The sequence below is a fragment of the Egretta garzetta genome, unplaced genomic scaffold (genome assembly GCF_000687185.1).
Source record: "Egretta garzetta isolate BGI_Z169 unplaced genomic scaffold, ASM68718v1 scaffold409, whole genome shotgun sequence".
In the NCBI taxonomy this organism is placed as follows: Eukaryota; Metazoa; Chordata; class Aves; order Pelecaniformes; family Ardeidae; genus Egretta; species Egretta garzetta.
In genome coordinates, this window is record NW_009260767.1 from 129,156 (window position 1) to 140,974 (window position 11,819).

The 11,819-nt window shown below is 47.5% G+C and overlaps 1 protein-coding gene across 1 annotated transcript in view; it reads left to right on the top strand.

Moving 5' to 3' along the window:
* Positions 1–1,473: 1,473 nt before the first annotated feature.
* CX3CR1 (C-X3-C motif chemokine receptor 1) overlaps positions 1,474–11,819 on the top strand; it is a 14,088-nt gene continuing 3,742 nt past the window's right edge. Inside the window, exons 1-2 of the mRNA XM_035901542.1 lie at positions 1,474–1,523; positions 2,752–2,823. The gene's annotated coding sequence lies outside the window, so the exon portion shown is untranslated. The remainder of the gene's footprint in view (positions 1,524–2,751; positions 2,824–11,819) is intronic.

The window sequence follows — 11,819 nt, forward strand, 5'->3', positions numbered from 1 at the left end:
AGATGCTCTCCACCCCAAAACCCCCATCCAGCTCAGCCTGTACGGAGGCGGCACGACTCTACCTTTCAGGACAAGACGTTTTAACCTCCCTTGGCATCTGCGGCAGGGACAGTACCTGCAGGTGTTTCCAGGACTGTATTCCCACGCGTGGCAGAGGACCTTGGTATTGGTACAGCCCCCAGATGGGCGCGGTGTCTCGGATCCCCGTAATAACGCACCCCACTGCACAGCCTCCTGCCTGATTTCACCCCAGATGAAACTGGGGCTTTGTGTGCCCCGGCGGTGCCTGGAAATGTGCTGCCCGGCATCCCAGTTGTGGGTGCACCCATAATGCAACCCCGAGCATGATGCTGGGGTCAGGGACCAAGAAGGCTCCTTGATTAATGAACATGCCCATGCTTTAAACCCTCAGACTCCTTTGGTCCACTGGAAGCCATGGGCTGCAGAGAGATGTAACACTCAAGATGTTGTTTACAGGCAAAGAGGCAGCACAATATATGTATAGGTAAAGCCAAGAACTTATTGTTAGTGCAATGGCAGCCTCGAGGCTCCAATCATTATCAGTCTAGATCTGCTGGTCGCAGAAAAAAGGAAGAATACTAATGCAGTTAAGATTGTTTTGCACACACAGTTTCTAGTCTTTTTTCTGGCGGTAATCTCACCCTTCCCCTGCTCCTCTGGGTCCTAAGGCCGGTGGTTTCACCCAGGTGGTGGTGGTGGGGTGGGGTGTTAAGGAAAGCTGTCAGCATCTCCAGCCCATCCCCAGGACAAATGCTATGTTCATGCTGATGGGGTTTTTTTGCCTCCCTCTAGGATCTGCTTGGGGTTGGTTTTGTATGTTTTTCTAACACGTTTCTATACCTTCTTCTGTCTTCACTGGTCTGCAGCCTCATGTTACACCCAATTTGCTATGTGTGGTGCCCCTTATGTGTATCAGATACTATTTTTGTTCTGTCTGTTACCGCTAAACCCAGTTTTGCCAGCTCCGGGTCTGCATTTTTTTAACAGTGAGTTGTGCATAGCTGTGGGGGTCCCCAGTGCCATCTTTTACCATCCCCTACCTGCACTCCTCTGCGCTGCATCCTGTGTCCCCACTGCTCAAGGCCCCTGCTATCATAGCAGACTTTTATTCCTATACATTGTACCGCTCTGTCTGAGTCAAAAACATCTTGTTCTGCATAGGATAGGGGGAAGCAAGGAGGTGAGAGCTTTTACAGGCTGGGTATGAAGCTCCTCAGGCACTTCTGTCTCCTGTGCAAGTCTGGTCCTCTGCAAGCCCTTCTGCCCCTCTCAAGTGGTCGCATCCTGCTTCACAATTTCACAAGGCACCGGCAGGACCGGAGCATAGCACATTAATACTTTCTCAGCTCAGCCCCGAAGCTCAGCCCAGGAAGCTTTCCTGCCAAAGTCTGCATGTTCATAGGGTAGGCATGAGCGCTAGAGAAGAGGAAATAATATACATTTAAACCCAAACAGGCTCGGCGTGAAGAACACATTGGTGTTCAATGCAGCTATGAATTAAGGTAAGAGGCAATTATATTTTACCTATAATTTGACAGAGCGGGATGGCAAGAAGTGGTGTCTCACAAACTTAAGAAATCTCTTCACTGTTTAGTGCTTAGAATCTAAATGATATTTAATTTGGGTAAAGATGATGTGGGTAGTGTTTACAAATTGTGAAAGTAGAAAGGGGAACACTTTTATTGATTGAAGTGAACCAGGGAAGAGAAATTTTACTCAGGGACTAATTATTTGTGGCATCCTGTGCAAGAGAAATATTCACCCTGGCTAGAAGTCCTCAAGATTAAACCAAAACGCTTTATGACTAGTGTGCAGCATTAGCCCAGAAGGCCAGATCAAGAAGATACAGCCCTTCTACTCCATGGAGCACTTTTTGTTAGAGGTCTGCAGGGATTTCACAACTCAACAGCATTGCTTGCTTTTAGTTTTGATCAGTGAACCGACATCCCAAACATCACTGACACTGAAAGACAGTCCAACATGGAAAATCTGGTAGAGACAACTGAGAGCGTCTGATGCAGACAGACCAGCTAGAGAATAGCAGAAATTAAAAATAAACTTGAAAACCCAACTTTCTGTATGACCACATTACTTAATTTCTCTGTGACTCAGCTTTCCATAGGAAGGATATTGCACAAAGTAGTCTGCTAGTTTAGGTGAGATATTTGGGTAATGCAGTGGTGGCAGCCCATTAAGTACTTACGTGATATAAACATAGATCCAGAAACAGCGGTTCCCAAAATCTGGCCTGTTGGGGAAAACCCTGTGTGGAGGGTTTTGCACAGCCAGAGGCAGTGAACTCCGTGACAGGATAAAAGACAGAAACTGCAATGAATTTAGAAGGGTTTGGGCAGCGCAGAAAAAGACCAAAAGAGAGAAGACAAGGCTAAAGGAGAACACATAGTAAATTGAGAGTAAATCACAGTGTACATGTGATCTTTCCAGGAATGGGCTGGCAACTCCAGAACTTAAATCTCATCCAGGCACAGTCAAGAAGGGGTAATGCGTGCTGCTCTCTGAAACAATGGAGAAGATGATTTAAGAGATCTCCCATTTCTAGAGATTTCTTAGGGCTGCCAAGGCAATGAGAGCTTATTAATAACAAAAAAGGGGGTCAGGAAGTAAATAGTTGTCATGATGCAGGCGGCGAGAAGACAGAGTAACGGTAAACAAGTACAAACAGTGCACTTAGCTACAAACAGTCATCTGTTTTCACTGTCTCTTCAACAGAAAATACAGAAGAAATCTGAATGCTGCTTAAGAAGGGAAAGCCTGGGGAAAAGAAATACTGAAGAAGAGCAGGTAAGAGAAAACACTGGCAAAATGCTCAGCTATACATGTGAAAAACGATAGAGTGTCACGAGCAACTGTGCAAGCAGAAAGGGCAAATAGGGGAACTAACAGGCTGGAGGAAATACCTGTGAAACAAATTTTCCAAGAAAACCCTGATCCTGGAAATCTCCATGCAGTCAGATGACAACCCCAAACACCCAGTGCCCCGCAGGCAGCTCCTGGGACGGCACCTTGTCCCCCCCCAGCTCTGCCAATGTCCCCGCCAGCAGCTGAGTTAAAAGTGCTCCCCGGCCTCTGCAAGCACAAAAATCAATACTGCTCTTCAACGCTATTGTCACACTATTTCCCTAATTTCCCATCCCCTGGCCTGTCCCTGGGGGAAGGACATTGCCTTGTAACCATCTCAGGTTGCAGAGGCTCTGCAGAGGACCCTTGGATCTGGTCATAGGATTGAGAACGCAAAATCATGACCCCGAGAGCCACGGATGAAAATTTCAGAACCATTTCAGTGATTTTTGAACCTCAATTGTAAGATCCAGGAGAGACGCTGGAGTCTGAATCATACTGTCAGGTCATAGTTCCTAAATGCATCAGGTCCTTTCTGAAACAGGTATTTAAGGCTCCGACCTCCTTAGGGCCAGGTTTCTAAAGGTACTTTGACCACCAGAAGTTCAGACCAATGCCTTGTGGAGTTTTTCAGAAGCCCGTCAGTGCTTAGCTCCCATTCAGAAGAATGATTTGAATCAAGGATGGTAGCCCCAGGAAAATGCCTTGCAGTGATGATCTGCTCAAGAGCCTTGGTCATGCCCTGAAACCTGAGCCTATTCCCTGCTCCATTAAGGAGCAGGTGGGACCTCCAGTGTGCAGGCACCAAGTCTCCTTCATGGCCACCCTGGCAGCCTGAGAGAGGCTTTGTCCTTCAGCTTACAGGTTTTGCTATAAATAGACAGGCAAATGCAGGGGTGAGCTGCCAGGGGTTTGGCAGGGTTTGCTATGGCCCTAGCAAACTACACATGGCTGCAGTGTTGCTGTCCCTCCCGGCCAGCTCACAGCAAGTCTTCCTGACAGGGCGACAAACCCAGCAAGTGGAGAGATGTCGCTGGGGGCAGGATTCAGCCAGGGCATCGGGGTTTGGTCCCCTGTGCCCACTTTGCTGTGACAGTTGCACAACCAGCCCAAGCGAGGCCACTGACCTGGCCAGCTGGACCTTGCACTGATGGAGCAAGAGCAAGGCTTGCTCAAAATAATACCTCTGGTTGCTCAGAAGCACAGGTGGTGAAGCCCTCGCCGCCGGCAGAGACAGTAGTTAAGTCCATGGGTTTGTATTTTCTTTATAAATCAGAGTACACCTGGTTTTGATGTGATGGGTTAAGCTGAAACTTGTGCCCTGGTTACTTGCTACCCTGCAGTTGTCTCCAGGTTAGCATGAAGCATCTTTGAGAAAGTGCTTTCCAATGCTATAAAGCCTTAGGTGAAGGTGAGAGAGATCCTTGGGAATTTTGTACTCTATACTATCCCCTCCTGCCCTCCATGATCCAAGCCTGACCGTTTCAAATGTATTTTTTTACCCAAAAGTATTGGTTTAAGTTTGTAGATTTACATACTGCTCATCTCCAGCTAATGGTGTCTGCTTCTAATTTAGTCTGCGTGTTGGTGTAAAAACCGTAGAACTGGTTCAGAGAAGGGGCATTTTTTTAATATCTTTGACCTAAATGCCTTTGTAAAGGGACCATAGGCCTCTGCAATATTCAGTCTTATATTTATCTTAATCAGCAGTGGTTTGATCGGCTTCTATTTCTGGGTCCTTTATTTAGGGCACCTTAAATGCCCTAATTTTCAGAAAGCCTCAGCATCATGCTTCTGCACTTTGAATTCCACCTCAAGTTGGAAAATCCAATAATGCAGCAGCCCGGATTTCTACCTGCTTTTAAAAAAAATTATTCTCAAAGTCTTGGGGCGATCCTCCATAAATTAAATCACCCAAATCAATAAGCAATTATTAAGCTTGCAGAACTCTGCCGGGCCACAGAAATGGTCCAGCTGATCTGAGAACAAATCAAACAGAAGAAAGACGAAGCACCAAAGAAAGGAATTTCCTCACCTTAAAGTCATCAGGGAAGGGACTGGGGGAGCAAGGAGCAAGCATGCATCTGGGATTACACCACATCCACCCAAAAGCGATGGAGGAATGAAAAAAGATCTGGTTAGAAGTAGGGAAAACGCAGCGTTTAACAGAGGCAGTACAGACCGGCTCTTTGGTAACAATATCCCCATCCCCAAACCAACTCAACCCCAGCAGCTGCTCCGTGCTCTTCACAGGACTCCACTTCCTTCCAGGGGGTCCCATCCTGGGATTTGGGCTAGCTAGTGCACTGGTGAAGTACCTGGGGAGAGGACAGTTTGGCTTTTTCATTCATTTATTACCAACACAGGGTCATGGTTGTTAAAGCGAGTATTCCCCAGCAGCCCGTTTGCTCTGCCTCCCTGCCTGGCAGGGGCTGCAGGGCTTCACCCCGTACCCCACTGCTGAGCTCCTCCACTGTGTCTGGCCGAAACCCGTTCCCCAGACTGATATCTTCTCTTGACGTGGAGACCCTCAGACATGCAAAAATCTCCCTTTTCCTACTTGAAGTCTGTTCTGACCGTTAGCCTTTCACCGTTAAAAATGTGCATCTGATTTCTAGCTTGCATGTTTCTGGTTTCAATTTCCATGCATCAGTTTACAGCATGGCTAATGCCACTAAATTAGTAAGATTATTAACACGAGCAAAAGTGAAATCAAGTGTTATGAAAGTACGCCTACAGCCTCACTATCAAGCTCTGCCATGGCAAAGTCTTCCCTCTTTTGTTCCTGCCCATTTAGCACCTCTTTAAACACCAGAGGGTTGCATCAGCTTTTCTTGCTGTGACATCTGACTGGGAGCTCGGTTTCAGAGTCTACCCATGTCTGCGGTCAGGTTTCCTAGCGGATTCACCCCCACTCTCGAGACAAGGCCTGTGTTGTTTAACTCCCAGGCGTTCGCCTTGGCTACATTAAAGCCAGCGTGAATTATCTGAGAAGCCCCAGATTACTCGGATCTGTCTGAATCACTGTCCAACTCTCTAACTCTTTTATGCTGGCTCTGATTCCCGATCTGCTTTCAGACCAGTGATGAAAGTACTGAAGAGTTTCTGGCTTTCATCTCGTCATTCCTGCAGACCTTTTACAAGCAATATTCCTAGTTTGGTGAGGCTTCACCAACCTTGCAATCTCATCAGATGTCCAAACTAAAGCTTCTCTTCTACAGAGCCATGCAGACTGGCATTAGCTCTTCCCCTTTACTGTTTAAATTTTATTTTGCCCAGGTTGAAGGTGAGGTTACACCAGCTCTTTCGCCTCGCTTCCCACTTTCAAAGGTCGGCATTGTGTCATCTGCTTCCAGCACCTGTAGAGGTGGACCGGGGAGAACGTCCACTTCAGGACTAAATAAAAGACTGAGATTTAAGATTTAAGGTGACTGCATCTGCTGGGCTGGGCCTGCTTTTGACCCCGGCTATCTAACACAATCCCGAGCAACTCCAGAGACCATCCCCTTAGAAGGGAGGCACCCTGCTCTGAGAGATAAACTCAGTGACTTACAGGAACCAGTTGGCTGTAGGACTAGAAACTGGGCCCTATCTCTGGTTAGTGTATTGCCCATAAGTCTAAGTTTTCTCATCCAAGCTGTGGATAGAGGTGTCTAGAGCAGTCTGGTGATTGCGTGGTTGCTGCTTGGTGCCAGGATGGTTAAGACTTTCACCCATAATGCTATTAAGACTTGCATCTCTCTTGCCACTTTCCACACAGTTCTGGTTAATTGCCTTAAACCTCTTTTTTTTTTGTTTGTGCGTGTGTTAGAAGTGCCACCAGCAGCTACAACATCTCATTTGGAGTGCCCAAGGACATTCCTACGCTCTTGCTGAGAATCACTGGCCGGCAAGAAGCAGATGGGTGTAGTCGCAAATGCACAAAAGCAAGGGTATTTGTGTTTGGGTAGGGTGGTGGCAGCTCAAATCTGATGGTGAGAAAGGCATATGTTCCTCTATGGTTTCACAGGAGTTCCCACAAAGCCTAGAGCTTCCCTGGGCCAGCTGAATCATCAGAGTGCAGCTCTGTCCCATTCAGCATGAGCCGAAAACATGCTTTGCTTGCATGAGAAGAGCAAGTCAGCCTCACCTAGAAATGCTGACTAAGGTGTGAAAATCTTTCTGAGTACTTTCTAAATACTTTTATCAGCCTATTGTGCAAATCTGAAGCGTGACCTTCTGGCAGAGGTCTGCGTTTGGTTATCTTTTTTTTTCCACTTTTTTTCACTCAGTGACATCAGAGGCATCACGGAGAGGCGAAGTGCTCACAGACCCCTCTTCTTGGCAGTAAAGCTTGTAACGTGGCACTTGGCCAAAGCGCCAGAGTTGACGACTGGGAAGATCAGATGCATAAACAGGATTTGGTTTTTGTGTCACCCAGCCTGATGCCAGTGCTGTTTGAAGGTTGAAATGCAACTTCTGTTACTTAGAGGAGTTTGTGGATCTCTCATAATTTCACTTCCCTATGTGTTACATATAGCGCACATGGTTGTTGGGAATAGCTGGGTTGAGAAACAGGGGTTGTGGTCCTGCAGACTCTTTTCTTTGAGATAGCTATAAACGTGATTGAAAGCAGAAGTTTCTGTGGAGACTAGGGTGTAAAACTGCTGGGGAAATTTGGAGAGAGAGCAAAGTGGTTGAACAGTTCCATGAGAAGCAGAAATGAATCTACTATTTCCTATACTCAGCAAGGGAAAATGTCTGGTGGAGGAACCTCGCAGTCCTGAAATCCTTCTTCAGCATCCTCTATGCTCTTCGGTTCACTTCATCCCTTAGGCGAACATACATCGTAAGCACAAGAGAAGAAATTGGGTTGAAGCTGGCAGTGAGAAGACTACAGCCTGTGCTGCGGCGGGCTTTGTGAGGCTGATGGAGAACTCCTAGCAGGGAAGGATGGAGGATGGGCATAGCTAAGTTTCCTCACTTAGGGTGCAATAAATTTTCATCACGTTATGCTTATCTGGCATGGGCTGGGTTTATGGGAGCCCTCTGGAGTTTGCAGCCCAGCTGTTGAGTAAGGTCAGCTTAAACTGAGCAAAGTGGTACCAGAGGAGCTAAACAGTCAAAAAGAACTGAGGGCATTGCCTATGCAGGATGGGTGGCGGTGGGAGGATGCAAGTGTGTGGCTGGTGATATACAAAATTCGGGAGCTATAAAGTGAACAAGCCACAGACTGTGCCATCAGGTTCATGTGCCAATGTCATTTTGGGAAGTGCAGTTCTCGCTTGCCCCTGGACATGCTATGCAGCACCTCGCCCTTCCTGTTGGCATAGGTGCCACGGGCTTCGCAACCACCCATCCAAGGGTAAAGGAAATAATTTGCTACGGTAGAAATTAATGATCCCCATCAGTGGGCTAGAGGAGATTATCTGACTGAAAAGGCACTTCACGAAAAATCCCACCCCAAGTGATGTTCCTCTGTACTTCAATAAGGCCAGGAGTTCATCCTGGACCTCCATGTCAATGTTCTCCTGTGAGGAAGGTGGCCATTCCCACGCCCAGCTTTCTCTCCAGGCAACGCCAGTGGGTGCAGCCGCTGCAGAAGCCTGCCAGACCTGAGGGCAACCCCGTGGTGGCAGCTGCATCTCCTTACACATGTGAAAGCCTCCCTGCACTCAACAGAGCGCAGTGGCTTGTAGGGACACATATGGAAACTCTCCAGAGGAGCAACCTCCCTTTCTAGGCATGAATTAAGGGAGCGAACATGGGAAATATTTAACCTGGAAAAAAGGAGGCTGAGGGGACACCTTATTGCCCTCTACAGCTGCCTGAAAGGAGGTTGTAGTCAGGTGAGTGTTGGTCTTTTCTCCCAGGTAATGGGCATTAGGATGAGTGGAAATGGCCTCAAGGTGTGCCAGGGCAGGTTTAGATTGGACATTAGGAAAAATTTCTTCACTGAAAGGGTTGTCAAGCACTGGAACAGGCTGCCCAGGGAAGTGGTCGAGTTCCCATTCCTGGAGGTATTTAGAAGACGGGTAGATGAGGTGCTTAGGGTCATGGTTTAGTGGTGGGATGGCAGTGCTAGGCTAACGGTTGGACTTGATGTTCTTAAGGGTCTTTTCCAACCTAAATGATTCTAGGATTCTATGAAAGAACAGCACAGCTAGAGGCTCTCATAGAGGTGTGCACTCCCTCTCTCCAGATCAGGGATTTCCCACAGCACACACAGTCTAGGCAAGCACCACCGAGCAGCCCTCTTTGGATGCCTGCGCACTTAGCAAAGATGCTAATGGGATACAAGCAGGCATCAATCAGCTTTTTCCTCTGTGCATGATGGGACTTCTGCTTGTCACACCAGGAAAGACATGTCTGAAACAGGAGCTTACGTGGCAGAGAAGCAGCTGGGGCACTTTGCAGAGACGTTGTGGCCTCTGCCCGGTTTTGTCACAGAGTTGCAAAGTTAGGATGGGACTTCCGGAGGTCTCTTGTCCAAACCCATGCTCAGAACAGGGCTGGCCGAGTTTCAAGCACCTCCAGGGATGGAGATCCCACAACCTCCCTGAAGCCCTGTCCTGGTGTTTGACCACCCTCACGGTGAATTTTTTTTTCATATAGTGAGTAACATTTCCCTTGGCCATTGCCTCTTATTCCTCTGAGGAAAGTTGTCTGCTTCACCTTTACACCTTCTCACTAGATACCTCTTGAGATGTCTCTTGAGGCTGATCAAACCCCATTCTCAGCATCTTCTCATACACCAGGTGCTCCAGCCCCAATCATTTTGGTAGCCCTCAGCTACCACACACCGGTTCATCTGTAAAGAACCAGCTGTGGAGCACATCAGCCCACAGAGTAAGATAGAAGCTCTGCTCTGGTGCTGTGCAAATGGCTGCAATAACAGCTCCGTGGCAAGGAGCTGGGTGGGCTGGTGTAGCGACTCATATTTGGCACAAGAGAGTTGGTGCACCCCAACACTTATTTTCATTTTAAAGGCATATGCTGCACACATTTAGTCTCAGAAGAGGAGAAAGAAAACATCAGGCAGGAAGGCAGAAAATGATGGGCTATGGGGATTACATATGATGTCTCCTGCTCATTTCTGTACCTCTCAACAGGGTAGATAAAGTAATGACTGGACAGACACATGAAGAGATGAGGAACCTGCCACATATCTCTGTAGGCAACTCTAATTAACTCACTAGTAGAAAATCAGTATTTTGTTTGCGGTTGCTGTCAGCTTCTGCACCAACACCTAGGCATTTCTTACTCATCCCCTTTAATTCTGCTGGTGTCAGATAACACATCTCTACAAGCTGAGAACTGAACTGGTCTGCAAGCAAGGGGCTGGACAGACTCTGCAGTGGAAAGACACTGCAAGAGCTGCTCAGCCCATGGGTGTGCCTGTCTGCCACAAACAGCCTTCCCCGTGCTGTGCCCATGCCCTGAAACTGCCAGCGCTAAGACAGCCCTTATCTAGCCCACTTTTCCTGTGCAAAACCACAAAGATAGTTTTCTAATGATTGTGGCACATCTCTAAATGTTTTGGGGACAGCTAGGCTTTGAACTTTCAGAATAAGCAGGTATTTTAAAATGGAGAGCCTGCATTTCCAACCAGCACAAGAAAACCTCTTTGAGAAATGTCTACAAAATAAGAGGCCAGATCTTCATGGCCCACACCACCAACGGCACTCTGGTAATGAGGCATTAGGAGAAAATGTCGATATGGTCACAGCAGCCAGCCATGGGGGAGTTTGTTGTAGTTACCATTACATCATATGAAACTTCTTGGGCAAGGACTGTCTGTCTCATACTTCAGGACATCTTTATTTCATGCTTAGTCTTGCAAGGTTTATTTTAAACAGAGGCTTTAAAAACTATTGCTAGCAGTGAAACGTGGACATGTAGGGCGGGATTCCAACCACTTTGCTCTAAGTGTCAGGATTGGGAGTAGTTCTACACCATCGGTGTCTACCACTGCCCACACTCTCCTTATATTCAAAAGGGGGTTCATCAACATGGTTAGCGGAGTCTGGAAAGCAGTCTGTCTTGTCTTAAAGCAAATTTGGCCTGACCTGCACTGGATCAGATGCTCTGCTCTTTATTGTCTGTATTGACTACATCTCATGCCACTAACAGGAGATGTAAACATTTGCATTAGAGGCAGCTTATGGACACTCAACCGAGCCCCATCTTTACTGGTGTGTGTGACAAGTTTAATGGGCGTTCCTGTAAGAACATTGTGAGACTGTGACCAAGGCATAGTTATTAGTTGTGGTTTTGTTATCACTGATGTCTCAGTCTCAGCTTTAACAGGTTGGTTTGGCCGTGTTGTCATCTCCCTGGGCTTCTGCACAGTGTGTCACATTCAATTTCCTTCATTTCCTACAGTGAGAGCAAGTAACAGGTACTTACAAGTTCTTTACCCCATCAGGGAGCAGACTGAATGCAGTAACATCTGCGCCTCTCTAGGATTTTTGGTTCCCTGCAAACAGAAGTCTTTGCGGAGACTTGAACACCCAAGGGAGCACAGAGAAACCAACAAGTGCCCTGAGTTATTGGATGTGCAGAACAGCGAGCCCAGAGGTCACACACCTGCACCCCATACTCTCTCTGGGTGCAGCCTCCAAGCTAACAAGCCCTGCCTCCACCCTGACTACCTGGCAGCCAGGGCACGAGCAGTCACCAGACACTTTGGCGCTTGAGGAAAAGGGTCAATACAGTTTTTCTTCTTTTGATCATAGGATGATTTTTTAAGGAAACCTCATCAAAGAGATGCTCGCTTCCAAGGGATGTCCCCGTGCAAACTTTGCTCCCATCACATCAGCCAGCACCAGCTCAGATCTGGCCAAACCGGGTATCTTACCACACTTCCACCCTGAGGTTAACCTGTGGGGTGAGACTGGGCTCCTGGTGGTGTTGACAGGCACCGTGTGATGATCAACAGCTACACATGGGGTATCGGT